Source organism: Zalophus californianus, chromosome 3 (assembly GCF_009762305.2).
Source record: "Zalophus californianus isolate mZalCal1 chromosome 3, mZalCal1.pri.v2, whole genome shotgun sequence".
NCBI lineage: Eukaryota > Metazoa > Chordata > Mammalia > Carnivora > Otariidae > Zalophus > Zalophus californianus.
In genome coordinates this window covers 100,449,724-100,465,390 of record NC_045597.1, presented here as the reverse complement: position 1 = coordinate 100,465,390, position 15,667 = coordinate 100,449,724, and the positions used below count along the sequence as shown (strand labels likewise).

The window sequence follows — 15,667 nt, the reverse complement described above, 5'->3', positions numbered from 1 at the left end:
ATAAATATAAATAGTCAGCAGCATTAGAGCAGTTCAGAGGAAGGAAGGAGAACAGAGTGGTCTAGAGTGTTGAGCTTCATGACAGAGACTCAGTGGAGGATTTGTGGATTTCCCCAGGTGGGGGTGGGAGGGGGTGGGGAGAGAACTATTAAAAAAAAAAAAAAGTTAAGAACCAGCTGACAGAAGGAGAGATTCCAGGACGGAATGGAAAACAGGCAGGAAAGTGCTCTTTTTTGTCTTGCTGGTTCGAGGTGGCCGGGGTGAATTAAAATACTCCTTGAGATTATTATAGATACTTAGCAAAGATTTTTTTTTGCGGGGTCGGGGGGGCATGATTGGGGTGGTGCAGGTAGGTCATTAAAATTTTGAGAAGCTGGTAAAATAAGGTGAAGGGGATCAACACTACACGTATCTTGCCGAACACTGAGTAATATATGGAGGTGTTGACTCCCATATGTTGTACACCTGAAACTAATATAACACTATGTTTACTGCATTGGAATTAGAATAAAATTAAAAAAATTTTTTGAGAATCTAAAGAAAGCTTCCAGCACTCTTCTCAGAAAAAAAAAATCCACCTATTTGCACATATATACAACATTTTGCTTACATTTTAGGGAACACATTCTTCTACCCCAAGATGAAAACCTTTAGAGTATGTCTTTAAAAAGAGTTGCACCCCAAGACAACCCATTTAGGAAATACATTAAGCAAGTATCTGTATCACAGCAAAAGCTGTTAGGCCACACAAGACATAACTAATAATCATATTTGTGAATCATCAAACTCTGAAGCCGACTGCAAACAGGTGGGTAAACAACTCAATGGGGCTGTCCTGGCATTGCAAACTTTCCCTCCACGTTTTCAGTTTATCCGGCGTCAATTGGTGGAGGCGATTCTGTGTCTCTTTCCGGAGAAAAAGGCTCTGACCTGAGAAAAACCAAGCTCTTGAAAATTTGCATCAATGGGATTATTTACGCATGTATAACTGGAATCCGCTCCGAGATGCCGATTTTGCTGCAGAAAAGATACTCTTGCTCCCCACCCCCTCCTTTCTTTTTGACAGTCAGTTAATAAAGACTCAACAATAAGCAGCTGCCAGTGATGTCATTTGGGACTTTGTCCACGGAGCTTGTATTTACAAGCTCGGAGCAACCACGGAGCCGCGGCCCGGGGAGCGAGTCTCCGCAAACTTGCTCCGAATTCGCTGCAGGACTTCGCTGCTGCTTTGGATGTTCAGGAAAACTGAGCGTGGTCTCTTAGCACGGCCTTTTAATGCTGCAAAAATAAACAGTGGATAACCTCGGGAAGAAATTTTTAGCTGGAAAGAGCCGTGGCTGTGTCTGTCTCCAGGATTGTGATATGTATTGACTGAAGAGCTAACAAGTAAGGCTGGGGGCTGGTTTATTTTATTTTATTTTATTTTATTTTATTTTATTTTATTTTATTTTAACTCTTGTAACAGTTTTTCTTATTTATACAGCTTGCTTTCCTTTTAAAGTGCGATGATGATGTTTAGGTGTTTCTCCAGGCTCTCCGGGCTGCCACACAAGTAGGCGTCTGTTCCCTAGTAATTATAGTGTGCTGAAGTTGCCGGGGGTAGGTGCAGAGGACTCCTCGTCTGAGAACAGGCACCGGGGTGTAGATAACAGAGAGTGAACTCCTAGTCCTCTTTTGACTCTGCTGGGAGGTTAGATTTCTTTTCTTTTCTTTTTTTCAAATAAAAAGCAACCAACCATACAAAAAACTACTAGGTTGACCTAGGAATTTTAATAGAAAACGACAGACTAATTTTTAATTAACTAGTGTGCTGGAAGGCGGAAACCCACTTTTTGTTTTTGGTCTCTGATCCTTTCTGTGGTTTGTAGTTTTCTCATATGTGCATGTTGTTTACAGTGTCTTGTTCCCTCCTGCCTACACCCTCTCCCCAAACACACACATACACACACACACACACACACACACAGGGCTCATTCATTCTTGAGGAATTTGAAAGTATAGAAAAATGTTTTGAAATTGAAACCGTTCCTATCTGGATATTTTCCCATTGAGTATCTGGAGAAATGTTCACTGTCCTGACTTGTCTTCTGAGTTGGGAACCTGAATTCATGGACTACTGAAAAAGTCAAATTCTGACACTCAGCTAGGTCTGGATTCAAGATCCACATCCTTTCTTTGCCTTCCTTTCTGGCTCTTTAGAACTGTCCAGATACCCTTGGGGGGGGATAGGAAGAGGGGGCTCCTTGTGCCTCCAGCCTGGACGCAGGCTCCCTCTTTATCACAGTCACATGGGGCCACCTGGAAGTTCTCCTTTAGAGACGCGCACCTTGCGCTGTCTGCTGTGTGCCTTGGGCTGCTGGGTTTGCTCTTAGGCGCCTTGCTGTCCGTAGCAACTGGCAGCTAATTCCTGCCATCTAGAACGGACAGCCCGGCTGCGCGGATTGGCAAGAAGTGGCTCTTAGCCTGTTAGCTCCTGCACGCGAACTCTGTGACTCACTCCTGGAGCCCCAGCCTGCTTCTCACTTCAGCTGCTCTGTCCCTTGCCCAGGAGAGCAGGGGCAGCCTTCACTGCTTTCCCCCTTTTCTCTGCTTTCAGAGACTTGTAAGAAGCCAGGGCCAGAAAGGTCCTAAAATATTCTACTAGTCTTCCATGGATTTCTACAGTGGGTAACCTCCTGCCTGTTTGTCAGCCCCCAGTTTTTCCATCAGGGCACACACCCCCTGCTCGGATGTGTTTCATGTATTGAAATTGCTTTGTGTGACTTTTCATTTAAAATATGGGATCTGCTACTAAGACCGCTTTCAAGTTAGTAGTCAGAGCACATCCTTTTTACAGAAGGAAACCTGAGGCACAAGGAAGAGGGATGGTTGGTCCAGAGTCCTCTGGCAAGATGGTGGCAGACCTACAGCTAAAGACTCAGTTTCTCGTGCTCATTCCAGCCTGCCTTCCACATTTCCATTCCTGAAGATGATGAAAGAAATAGGACCCACGTGTGGTTGCTAGGTCTTCCTGTAGGAACAGGGCTGGGTGAAGGTGTACAGATAAAGTGGTCTGGCCCTGCCCGTGTTTTGGCTTTGGCTCTGGGTATGCTTCTAAATGTCTCCGTTCCTCATTCTTTTTGCTAGAGAGCCAAAGAGAACTCTGTGATTATTTTTCAGTTAATGGCCACAAGGCCAAGTGAGGTGATTCTGGCAGTTGAAATAGTATAAAAGGTATCTAGCATTACTTACAGGTCACAAGATATCAGGTGGTTCCCATCTCTGACAATCTGTGCTTCAGCTTTACTTTCAAGTCTCAAAATTTTATTATTATTATTTCTTATTGACCACACCTTGCTTTTCTCCCACCTCTCTGGAGCCCTTCTTGCCAATAGAACCTTCTCTTCCCTTTCTCACTGATTCCTCACCCCCTTCCTTCTCTCACAGCAGCCTGGATCTCAGATTCTAACCTTCAGCTCAATTCCACTTACACCCTACATACCTTTTCTCTCTGGAACCTTCCATGCCCCCAATACCCCTGCCTATCAGATCCTTCCATGAACTCTTGGAGTTGTAGTGATGATTTCCTTCTTTAGACCTTCATGATGTCTTGTGTTAACTTTTGCTGCGGGATCTGGAGCTCCTTGCCACATTAAGTCCCTCTCTCCACTGAAAACAAGGGCTGTGTTTTAATACTTCCTATATCCACAGCCTCTAGTACAGAGTCATTGTTCAATGTATAACACTAAATAAGTGAATGGCTAATCTTAAATATCCCTTTTCCTTCATCAAACATCCAGCCCTCTGTACTTGGTTGACAAACTTATCACATAAATGTGCTGAGTGGCTTTACATTCTTCTTTCTTGGGGTTGAAGGCCTTCAAGGCCACACTCCTAAGCATGCAAACAGGACTATTCCTGATGTGGTATCAGCCAGTCTACTCCGGCTCATTCTTCTCCACTCCTCCACACCTACTTGCATATCTGTCCCAGAGCTTCCTGGCCTGACAGTTCATCTGAACCTTCCACTAAAGGTCCAAGGGCAGCAGGGCATAGCGTTGGAGGATTTGGTATCTGGAACTGGACCGCCCAAGCTCAAACGCTGCTTCTACAACATTCTGCCTTTATGATCTTGGTTAATTCCCTTAACTTTTCTGTTTGAATTTCACATCTTTAAGATGTGGCTTATAAGAGTGACTACCTCATGAAGACATGGGGGTGGATTACATAAATTAATATAGCTAAAACACTTAGCACAATGCCAAGCATATATTAAGTACTGATGAGTATTAGCTATTGTCATTATTATTTACCTTGCAGATGCCCATGTCCCACTCCAGACTTAATGAATCAGCATCTCCAAGGTGGGACTCAGATCCAGACATTGTTAAAAAGTTCCTTGGCTGATTTGCATGGAAATGACTGGCTTGGCTACCCACGCTGCTTTCTGTTACCTGAACAAGCTGGGCTTCTGTGTTCTTTCGCACCCCTCCACCTTTACGTTCTTGCCCGTGGCACCTCTCCCTCCACCCAGTTTATTCTCCCGGGCCTTGCCAAATTCATAATCTCATGCATAGCTCAGCACTTGGCACGGAGTGAGTTCCCAATAAATGATGAAAAAAAGTGTATGAGTGCATGCTTCATGGGAACTGTAGGAGAAGATTTATACTGTTTTCTTCCCCCTAATCACTATTGAGTGATTGTAGGATACCAGGCACATTTCTAAGCTCTTTGCACGTGCTGTCTCATTATGATCACAATGCACATTTTCCAGGCAAGGGTACTGAGGTTCAGAAATATGAGGTCAAATGGGCAGTAAGAGACAAGAGCAGGATTTGAACCCCAAGCCCTTGGTCTTAACCTTTCACTGTACTGCCCTCTGGTTATGGAAAGCATTTTTTCCTCGTGAGCTTTGCCAATGGCGGAACTTTGATTTTTTCTTGTCTTCTCCTGGGCTGATTGTTCTGGTGGAGCTGCAAATCAGATGAATACTTCTAGGTGTCAACTGGTTGAACTGGCAAATCACATTTTCTAGTTTTTTAGAAATGTCTAACCAGTCCTTTGGTGTTTGTTTTTTCTTTTAGTCTCAGATAATCCTCTTGCAGGCTAGCCCAAGTTTATGGCTAAACATCAAGATTATTTGCATTCTTGGTATGGGTGTTGGTAGCTGAGTTCAGCCTGGTCAAGAGTATAATCCAGGCAATTCAAGTTAAAAAAAAAAAAAAAAAGTGGAAACGATGGTTGGCCATTTGGTTGGTACCTAAAAAGTTTGCCAACGGAAGCGGTAGTATTTTGTGATAGTGGATTTAAACAGCCCGGATGGTGGAGGCTGAACAGTGCTAAAGTCCTAGAACCAGTTAAACATATACCAGGTAACCTAAAGGCTTGCTTTTTTTCTCTGGCTCTCTAATTCTACAAAGTTTAATGCCTTTGGAACTTTGGATTCCCAGTTGTGTTTTCTTATAGATGAAATAATAAATCTCTCAGATGCATAGAACATTACCCACAACGTTTACTATGCCCCAACACATACTTGTCTAATGAAGTGTGTCGTGTCGGTTTGGAAGCCTCAATTACACAAGGTACTTCCCAGTGGTTACATAAATTAATCTTGGTGTTTTCAGGGCAAGAAATCAGCTGTCTCCTTCTTAGGAAGAAACTTTCTGGGTTAGTGATTCCTTTGAGTAGAATTTGGATAGACTAGAGGAACCCAATGGACTGAGTTCAAGAGGACAGTCCCAAACCCAACACTGTGGAATGTCAGCTCAGTCAATAATATGGCAGATAAATATCATGGTGTTGAAAGAAGAGCTGTTAGTTCTGAAATGTGAGGACAAATGTTACTGTCAAGATGCATGTCTGACAAACGGTTCTACGAAGGGTATTTGCTTCATTGGGCAAACAATCTGATCCGGGTCAGCCCGAAAGATATGTTCCAAATGGTTCCATTGTCAGTGGTGTTGTGTTACTATGAAATTTTTAAAAATCAAAGTAATACATGCTTAAAGCTTAGAAAACCAAATAGTGTGAAAATGTTTATGTAAATATATAACTACTATATCATCTATAAATGTGTAGTTTATGGATACATATAAACATCGCGTATGTATACGAAGATGTGTATATCTCCCAGTCCCCTCTCCACCCTCTCCATTCCCACTCCTCAGAGAATTTTTCTACTCTTTTTGCTGTTTTTTGTGTAATATTTCTAAATAATGTTTTTTATCTATATAATAGAAAATTGACTTATTTTCTCTTACAACAGGCCATGTTTCTTATATTTCCCATACCTTCTCTGTTTTCCAATCAAAATCATTGATTACATGTATGTTTAATGCTCATTTTTAATCGTCATTGTTGATCAATTTATTATCACATTTACTTTCTGTTAAAAATATTTTTCCTAAAGTTATTAATGGCCTCATTAAAAAGTTTATTAATTTTCTAGGAATCTTAAGTTAAATTTTCCCAGTTCCATCAGCTTTTTGACAAACGTATCAAAGGAAGCCTACTTTTAAAACGTACTTCATATATCCATAATTAAGTTCTCAAGTCACGATAAACTGTCTTTTTGTCATTGTCAAGCAAGGGAACTTAATTATTAGTTGTGCCATATCAGAAGCATTTTAAAGGGCCTGCCTTCAACATTTTTTAAAATTCTAATTATAGTCAGTTACTCATATGTGGGTAAATAGAAATGATCTGGTTTATTGTAGTGGGTAAATAACATTCATAATTTGGTTTTATGGTTTCACGAATACTCAGTACATTTTAATGTGGTAAATATCCTTTGTTTCTGTGTACCTTTGACATCTGGAATAGCTTCATCAGAAGAAAGCAAATGCTACTTCATGTAAGTTATTTTAATGAATAGCGAATGAATGGCCCACTCAAAATGACATTTATATCTTTCCTTTCTCATTTTCTTTTCACTCATTCTTTCAGCTGAGATTTGAATAATCAGTAATGTGAGATACTTTATTATTGGGAGTAGTTAAAATACTTCAAATTGTTTGCAAGAGACTGTGTTTTTGGAGTTTGCCAGTAGAGGGCCTTATTAAACTGAATAACATTTCACATACAGATCAGTTGCAACAGTTACCTTGTTGAAGAAGCCAGTTTTTTTTAGGACACCTGATCAAAACCAGTAAAACTACCAAAGTAGTGTTTTCAAGTGCATTGTAATTCTTTCTATCTGGAAAAATGAGAAGTCTTAACTTTTCATTTTCATTGTTTTCTTAGGGGGAAATTGGAGAATTCAGATAGATTATTAATAGCCCATCAATCCAACCAGGACTCTGGATGCCAGGAATACAGTCTACACGTAACATTTCTTTTGGAGTTGGAGCACTGGTCTCTGAGTCTTCTGGGATCTAGTATTGGATGTTGAATATGAAAAAGAAACAAATGATGGTTCTTCTATCCGAGGAACGATTTATACTTGCTTCCCACATTTGAGTGTGCCCCACTCTCCTCAAAAACAGGTTTTCTGTTTCCTGCACCTGGACCAGAATCTTCTCACTCTATAATATGCCCTTGGTTCAGACCCAGGGAGGGAGAATCAAGAGAATCTGTGGGAGCAGAAGAGTACTCTGTGCATTCCCTATCACGCTTATTTTCCATTGAGGGAAGCAGAAGAGCCCTAGGGAAACGAGCTGAGTTTTCTGAAGTCATTCAGTAGATTAGGGCAGAGCTCTTCTCTGTATACTCACTGGCTGTTTCCAGCTCCTCCCACCAACCGAAATCTCTCCTTTTTGGGAAGGCTCCCTGCTCCCCACCATCCACATTGGGATAGCTCCTGCCCCACCTTCCGGCCCCCCTCAGGAAGTCTTTCCCTACTCGTTATCCGCTCTGATAGCCTCAGGTACTTGTTTCCCATAGCACTTGTCACTAGTGCGATTAAAAGTGTGGTCAACGATTTGATTAAGAACATCTTCCCATCTAAGCTACAGGTTCCAAGAAGGCAAAGCCTTGTCTCTCCTCTTTAATTTTGTAACCTTAGCACCCAGAACAGTGGCTGGCAAATGGTAGGTGCGTAGCAAATATTTGGTGAATGGATGGATATAAACGAGTTTTCTGATTTTTTTTTTAAAGATTTTATTTATTTGTTTGACAGAGAGAAACACAGCGAGAGCAGGAACACAAGCAGGGGGAGTGGGAGAGGGAGAAGCAGGCTTCCCGCAGAGCAGGGAGCCCGATGCAGGGCTCGATCCCAGGACGCTGGGATCACGACCTGAGCCGAAGGCAGACGCTTAACGGCTGAGCCACCCTGGCGCCCCAACAAGTTTTCTGATTTTGACTGAGTGCTTTGGCCTCTCCATTTTAATACTTATGAACACATTCCTTTTTATAACTCAACTGATGACAGTCAAATCTCATGGCATTCAAATGCCTGTGGACTCAAGGCATAAAGGCTTAGCATTATTATTAATAATGTTATTATTTTTACCTAACTTTGAGTGAGTTAGTGCCTGTTTATTTCTTGTCATGTAAATGTAGGTATTCATGACATTTATCAGATGGGAGCTCCAAAGGTATGAGAATAAAGAAGAGAAGGGACAAGGATTTCTCTTCTCTCATTGATGAGGACAGCGATTAGAAAGAGGAGAATGTCCTGGACTGTGTATTGTGCCCTTTTATGTTTCCCAGGTTGGTCTGGAGATTTTCTGGATACCTTTTTCCTGAAAAACTGCATCATATACTAGGAAGATCAGGACCTTTGAGTCCTTTAAGAGAGTAACAGAAACGAATAGACCCAGCTCATGCCTATGTGGCATTTACCCTTGGATCTACCTGGGTTCTAGTTTCTGTTTTGATCTCTGTTGATGTGGGTGAGTTATTTAATTTCAATGAGCACAGTTTCCTTGTCCATAAAATGTAGTAATAGCAATAATGTATTCACCTCATATTAATGAAGTACTTAACAATGTGTCTGGTCCTGTTGTACTTTCTATTAATGCTGTCTCATTTACTCATCAAGATAACCCTCTGAGATAGATATTAGCATAAATCCCATTTTTCTAGATGAGAAAAACAAAGTACTGAGAGGTCAATTTGTTCTAGATTGCCCAGTAAGGCTTTGGACTGGATATTTTGATTCTATGACCTCCTTCTAGGATCATTGTAAGGATTAAATGAGAAGTACCTAGGGTGCCAGCACAAAAATAGACTCATAGTATGTGGTGGCTGGGATCACCATTATTGGCTCCTCATCATTGAAGACAAGACATCACGGGCCCTTGTCAGTAGGTGATTGCTAGAGGGAGATGGGAGGGTTGATAACGCTGTGCATCCGGGTCATAGGGACTTGTTGTTTAATCCCAACACCAAATGTCAAAAGCCCCACATACTCAGCATTTTGGCACACACCAGTATTCACAGTCCCAGACAACCACCAGCCCCAGGCTGCCCACTCCCAAACCCCTCCTGGCCGTGAATGCATTTATTATGTTCTCATCATATGGACATATTTTTCATCACTCAACACATTGCATCTGTTTATGTGATGCCCCAGGTTTATCATCTCTGCATTTTGTTTAGCAAAACTGCCAAATCCTATGGTCTTTTGTATGTGTAGAACTGCTTATGTGAAGCATAGTGGAACCAGGTTATGGAGTGGGATGGGTATAAGGAGTGTCCAGCTCCTTTTGGTGAGGTCTTTCTTTGATGCCCATCCTTAGGGACCAACTTCCCTAGCTCTTCCTGCCGCCACCTCTTTCCCATCTCTCTCACCCACATTACTTCTCCATCATTTCTCTCAATCTTCCTTCTTTCTCCCTCTCTCCTTCTATTTTTTCCTTTCTTTCACTGTTCTCCTTCTTTAACTTCATTTTTCTCTCCTCCCCCTCATGTTCCCCAGAAAGGAGAGTAGAAGGGAAGTGAAGATGATTGGTGTTTCTCAGGGGCTGGGGAGATACAGAAGGGAGTCATTTCAGTTTCCCCACTTCTCCATAACTTCAGAACCCCTAGGGCTCTTTATAATGCGGATCCTGTTTTTTCTTTTCTTTTTTTGTACTTAATAATATGACCATTGAATTTTATTTATTTATTTTTGGATCATACTTTTTAAAAAAAATTTATTTTATTATGTTAATCACCATACATTACAGCATTAGTTTTTGGACACAGAATGCTGATCCTGTTAAACAAAGGACACATCAGAAGTACAAGCCCAAATAAAGAGAGAAACCAAAGAGGCAGCAGCCTGGTGGGGTGGAGCGTAATTTGGAAGGAGAATTGAACAACCCTGCGTGTAAACCACCACAAGCCAGCTGTAGGATCAAGTGGCCCCATCTGCAAAGTGAAGGCGGAGATCAGATCGTCTCAAGGCCATTTCTGGCCCTGTGATCCCGTTATTCCTTAACACACAATGACTGTGGTCTGACTCACCATACAGACAATTATCCAAAGCACTGAGGAGCAGAGCCCCTCCCCCAGGACAGTGGGTGCAGGTCGGGGCTGCATGCTTGGGGGCTCTTGCAGTATTTGTGATCCCCAGAAGTTCCTTTCTCCCAAAGTGCCGAAGTGATTCGTCACTGCACAATGCTGTGTGTCCTCACAACAGATGTTAAAGGATCACCCTTGAAAGGGTGTTTCCCCAAAGCATTTAATTATAACCTCCACAGAAGATTAACAGATGTTATAATTGTCTTTACTCTTTGATTAAATAGTTTCTGCATGAGTGGCTTTCTTAGATTTTCCTTCTCTGTTTTGTGTGATCCTTCTTATAAAGAGCAGACATGTGTCTTCAATTTTCTAGAGAGAGTTCAGCAGGCTTGGTAAGAGTCTTCCCAGATTCATAATTTCATTCTTTCCTGTATCTGTCTATTGCTAGGAAACCTGGGGCAGGGTGGGCTATACTTGTATAGACTGAACCATGGGTTACAAAGGGTGGCTGGGTGATGGGAATATGAATATTGTTAAGAAGCTGGCCTCTCTTCTTATCATTTGTCCATGGAAGTGACTGATACCCGGGAATATTCTCTGGGAAAAACAACAAAGTGGGAAAGGAAAATTCAGCAAACTTTGAGCACACCAGGTTCCAAGTGTGCAAATGAGTGTTTGAGCAGAGAGAAAAACAGTATTCATGATGTGTCTGTAGACCTCTCTGGCAATATTTGCTCTGGAAAGTTACGTTATCAACCGGGAGCCTTATCAACATCAAAAGGGTTATTTTCATGCCATCGTGTAGAACCGGAATTCTTTCTTTCCATTAGAGACGTGGTTTGTGGATTATTACTAATTTATCTTACCTTCTGTTTAGCCCATCAGGAAGGATGATGCCACTAACCTCATGTGAATAAGGATGCTTCTTTCTCATTGTCTCATTGTCCAAATTAGTATTTCTTCTTTGAGAAAAGAAAATTCTATGGAAGGAGTGCAGACATTAGGTCAATTTATGGGTGATGAAAACAAAAGGAACGGACGTAAGGAATACTGAATCCGTGCTGTGGAGGGGCCAGCTCACTAATAGTCTCCACCTCTCCATATGGAAACATCTGAAAAGGGCTCATAAATCAGGGTAAAGGTCAGTCCTTAGATCAACTTGAAGGAAAAGAGCAAAATAGAATTTAGCTTCACTGGATGATTTAGTATTAAGACTTTAACAAATAAAGGAGGGGGAGAAAATACATGGGTTGTTTAATCAAATAGGTCCCATGTAAATTTGATCTCTTTTATCTGAAATTGCTAAGGAAGAGGAGGGAAGAAGAGTATTTTCTAAGTATACAATGGACACTGAATACATGTGCTGCTAGAGAATCGAAAGGGAAAGTACCTATCTATGGGGTTCACAACATATTGGAGGAAAGGAGGTAATTGCACATGGGTCGTTTTTAAAGAACACTACAAACCAATCAATATGATTACCTTCCAAAGGAATGATCAGAACTTTGCCAAATTCAGAGGTTTTATAAGTAGATGACTAGGATCTTGAACATTCTAAAACCTGTATCTATAAGAAATAGCTACAGAAATTTTATTTATTCAGGTCATTTGGAGGAGGAAGAGGATTTTTAAACCTTTTTTTTAAAAGTATAATATACATATAGGTAAATGCATCTAAGTATACAGCTTGACAAATTGCTTCAAACTCAATAGGCCTATATTACCAGCTCTCAGAACAAGAAACAGTAGCATCTCAGAAGCCTTCCTCAAATTCCTTTTCAGTTACACCTCTAAGAAAATTTGCATGCTGACTTCTGGTAGCATAGATGGATTTTGGCTGTTTTTGAACTTTATATGAATGGAATCACACCTTATATATGGTATTCCTTCATTCAAATTGTATGTGTGTGATTCATCCATATTACATGTCACATTTCAGGCTCATTGCTGTATGGTATTATATTGTGTGACTCTATCCTAATATTTCTTTTCTGCTGTTTGTGGGCATTTGGGTAGTTTCCAGTTTAGGACCATTACAAATGGTGCTGCTATGAATATTCTAGGACATATCCCTTGGTGAACAAACACACACACACTACTTTCACTACTACTTAAGGATGGCAGTTAAAGAGAAGCAATTGTAACCTAATGTTAGGTAGCATTGTTGATCATTTGAAAATTCACAGAAAGGGTCTGGGACCTTATGAAATAGTTCCTTGTCCCTAGAAGTGCTCAGACCGTAGTGGGATGGTCTTCATTGAGGAAGAGCGTGAGGGGGAGGATTCCAAGTCTCTTCCATTTATAGGATTTGTAAATCTAAACTAATAAGCTCTACGGAAACTGAAAGACAAAAGGGGTCAGTTGTTGCTGTGCACCAGATGGTCAGACTGTGGGAGACAACACAAAAGTAAACAGGAGTGATTACACAGACAAAGCTGACGCCGTGAGTGAGGGTGGAGGCCCTCCAGAAAGGGAGACGGCTCTGTGGGTCGGAGCAGGAAAGGGTGGGATTGAGTAGGGTCATAAAAAGAGATAATATATTAGCGGATGGAAGAAAGTAGAGAAGGTTGCATGCCACTGCAGGTGTATTTTAAAGTTTCTTTTTTTTTTTAGTAATCTGTACACCCACCGTGGGGCTTGAAGTCTGAGATCAAGAGTCATGTGCTCTTCTGACTGAGCCAGACAAGTGTCCCCACTGCAGGTATATTTTAGAGTGTGAGTGCCATGTCAGTGGACACAGTGCATTCTACTGAATGCTTAGAACAAATTATGAGCACCAGAAAGCAAAGAAGAGGCTTTGACCGGCCCTGTCAAAGATCACATGATGCCCGTAAGATGCCCTGGGGAAAAGCTGTTCCACAGGGAGGGAGCCAGATAAAACTTACTGGGGTGAAAAGAACGAGGCAACATTTCTGTGGGACCCATTAGATGCTACATGGTGCTTGAACTTCTGTTCCTGCCTTTTTCACATGTTTGATCTATCAGATTTCTAATTTGAGTTTGTTTGCACTTCAGTATCCTTACTTCTGGAACAGCTCATGGTGCCTCTTCATGGTTAATCTCTGTTACAGGTACCCCAGTCACTAGCCTATGGTACCTGCTATTGACCAAGCACCCCACTGAACTTTGTTCCCATCATTGCTGATTCCCCTATGGTAAGGTGGTGGGCAAGGTGGTGACAAAATTATTTGAGATCAGATTTCAGTTATGTCTTATTTTTTTCTACCTTATTTTAATGCTGTCTCATTTCATGATTCCTATGTAAAGGCATATTTTTATCATGTCTTATACAAGACTGACTTGTATACAAGTCAGTACTAGAAACTGATCAGAGAGTACTAGGAAATTTGATCATGTCTCCTTTTTACTTCAACTGCCAGGAAGCTCAGAGACAAATTTACATGTTTAATTACATGTGTTCTGTTGACTCATGTATCTTGCATGTTTGTAGTTTTCTCTCTCTCATCTTTGTACTTTGTCATAGACAGAATTCTATGATGGATCCCAAGATGCTGGCCCCCTGTTACGCATGAACCTGGCATATAATTCCCTCCTTCTCGACTGTGGGCAGAGCCTGAGAATATGTTGGATGTCGTTCCAGTGATTAGGTTACATTATATGGCAAAGTGGAGGGATTTTTGCAAATATAATTAAGGTCCTAAACTGTTGCCTTTGAGATAATAAAAAAGGCGATTTTCCTGTGTGGATCTGACCTAATCTGGCAAGTCCTTTAAAGAGAACCTCAAGGTCAGAGAACTGAAGTCTCAGAGATTCTCTTGCTGATCTTGAAAAGCAAATTGCCATGAGTTCTGCAGATGTAAGACTTAAGATGTTCTGCCAACAGCCACATGAGCTCAGAAGAAGACTCCAAGTCTCAGATGAGCCCTCAGGCCTGCTGACACCTTGATTTCAGCCTTATGAGACCACAGCAGAGGTCCCAGCTAAGCTGTCCTTAGATTCCTTACCCATGGAAGCTGTGCCATAATAAATGTGTATTATTTTAAGCCACTCAATTTGTGGTAATTTGTTACACAGCAATAGAGGACTAATACATTTCACTCCTCTCTATTTCAGTTTTATCCTTTATTTTGTATGTGACCTCCTTAATTTCTCTGTGATTTGATTATAATTGGATGGGTTAAGGAGTGAATTAAATATGTCCTAGGGCCCCCCACATCCACTTCAGGGTGACTAGGGATGGTGCTGTCTTGTTCATGGCATTAGGTTCCCTCTTACTTCTATGATTTGGCTCGTGTCTCTACCTCCCCTTTGAATGCCCTCTATCCTCATGTCCTCTGTCTAAACTCCATCCAAAATTAGAGGCTCAGCTTGAGCATCACATTCTTTATAATTCTTGCAGTCTGATTTTTGGAGGATCCCCCTCCCCCATTTTAAAATCCTTACAGCTGTGGTTTCAAGTCTCAGAGCTCATAGCATCCTAATCACTTTAGGGAAGTTTTAAGAATGAAGATTCCCAGCATTCCTTCCCTCTCTGCCTGCTCTAGGAATTTGGGTTGATTATCGAATTTTTGAAAACCATCCCAGGTGATATCAATGGGCAGCTAGGTTTGGCAAGGGTTGCCCTGTTCTTTTTATACAACCGAGTCTTAGGACTCTGTGCGGAGCATGGTGTGCAATTTATTGCCCGTGTTTAAGGCTCTCAGAACTTTAAGCCAAATTTATATATCACCTCAAGCCTGGACAGTGTGTTGTATATTTCTTTATTTAATCTTAACCCTGGTTTTATTATTTTCCTGTTTGTAGTTACCCTTTGGCTTTACTTCCCTAATTATTTATTTTATCATTTTGTTTTTGTGTATATTTTTGTAGGTAATTGCAAATCTTTAGGGGGAAGGATGTTGGAAATAAATAAATGAATAAGCAGAAGACCAATGTACTCTTCCCTAATACTCTAATGTACAGGAATCTTGTTTCCCTGGCAACAGCACAACTTCCTAGACTATGGCCTCTGACTTATACTTCCCTCATGCCTTCATCATAGCTTGTACAATGTGAGTATATAGAAACAGTGTTCAGAAAACTCAAGGCTGATGGTTGTACTTATAAGAAAAGGTTCTTGCCCTTCTACAAATGGTTTTCCTTCCTCTATTTTCTCAACCCTCTTTGTCTCCTTCCTTACCCGCTTCTTATATCTTTTGAAGCATTAAAGAATTGCCTTCCCCCCTAGACTCCTGTATTGGAAGCTAGCACAATTCCTGGATAAGAATTTAGAATAAATGAGAGGACTCTGTGCCTGTCAGAGTGTTTAATCTGCCTGAAATGGCTTTCCATTGAGGTGTTT

At 41.2% G+C, this 15,667-nt stretch overlaps 1 protein-coding gene across 1 annotated transcript in view; it reads left to right on the top strand.

Annotated features, from left to right (window-relative positions):
- The first annotated feature begins 1,181 nt into the window (after positions 1-1,181).
- Positions 1,182-15,667, top strand: part of NCKAP5 (NCK associated protein 5) — an 878,246-nt gene continuing 863,760 nt past the window's right edge. The window contains 1 exon segment of the mRNA XM_027590996.2: positions 1,182-1,386. The gene's annotated coding sequence lies outside the window, so the exon portion shown is untranslated.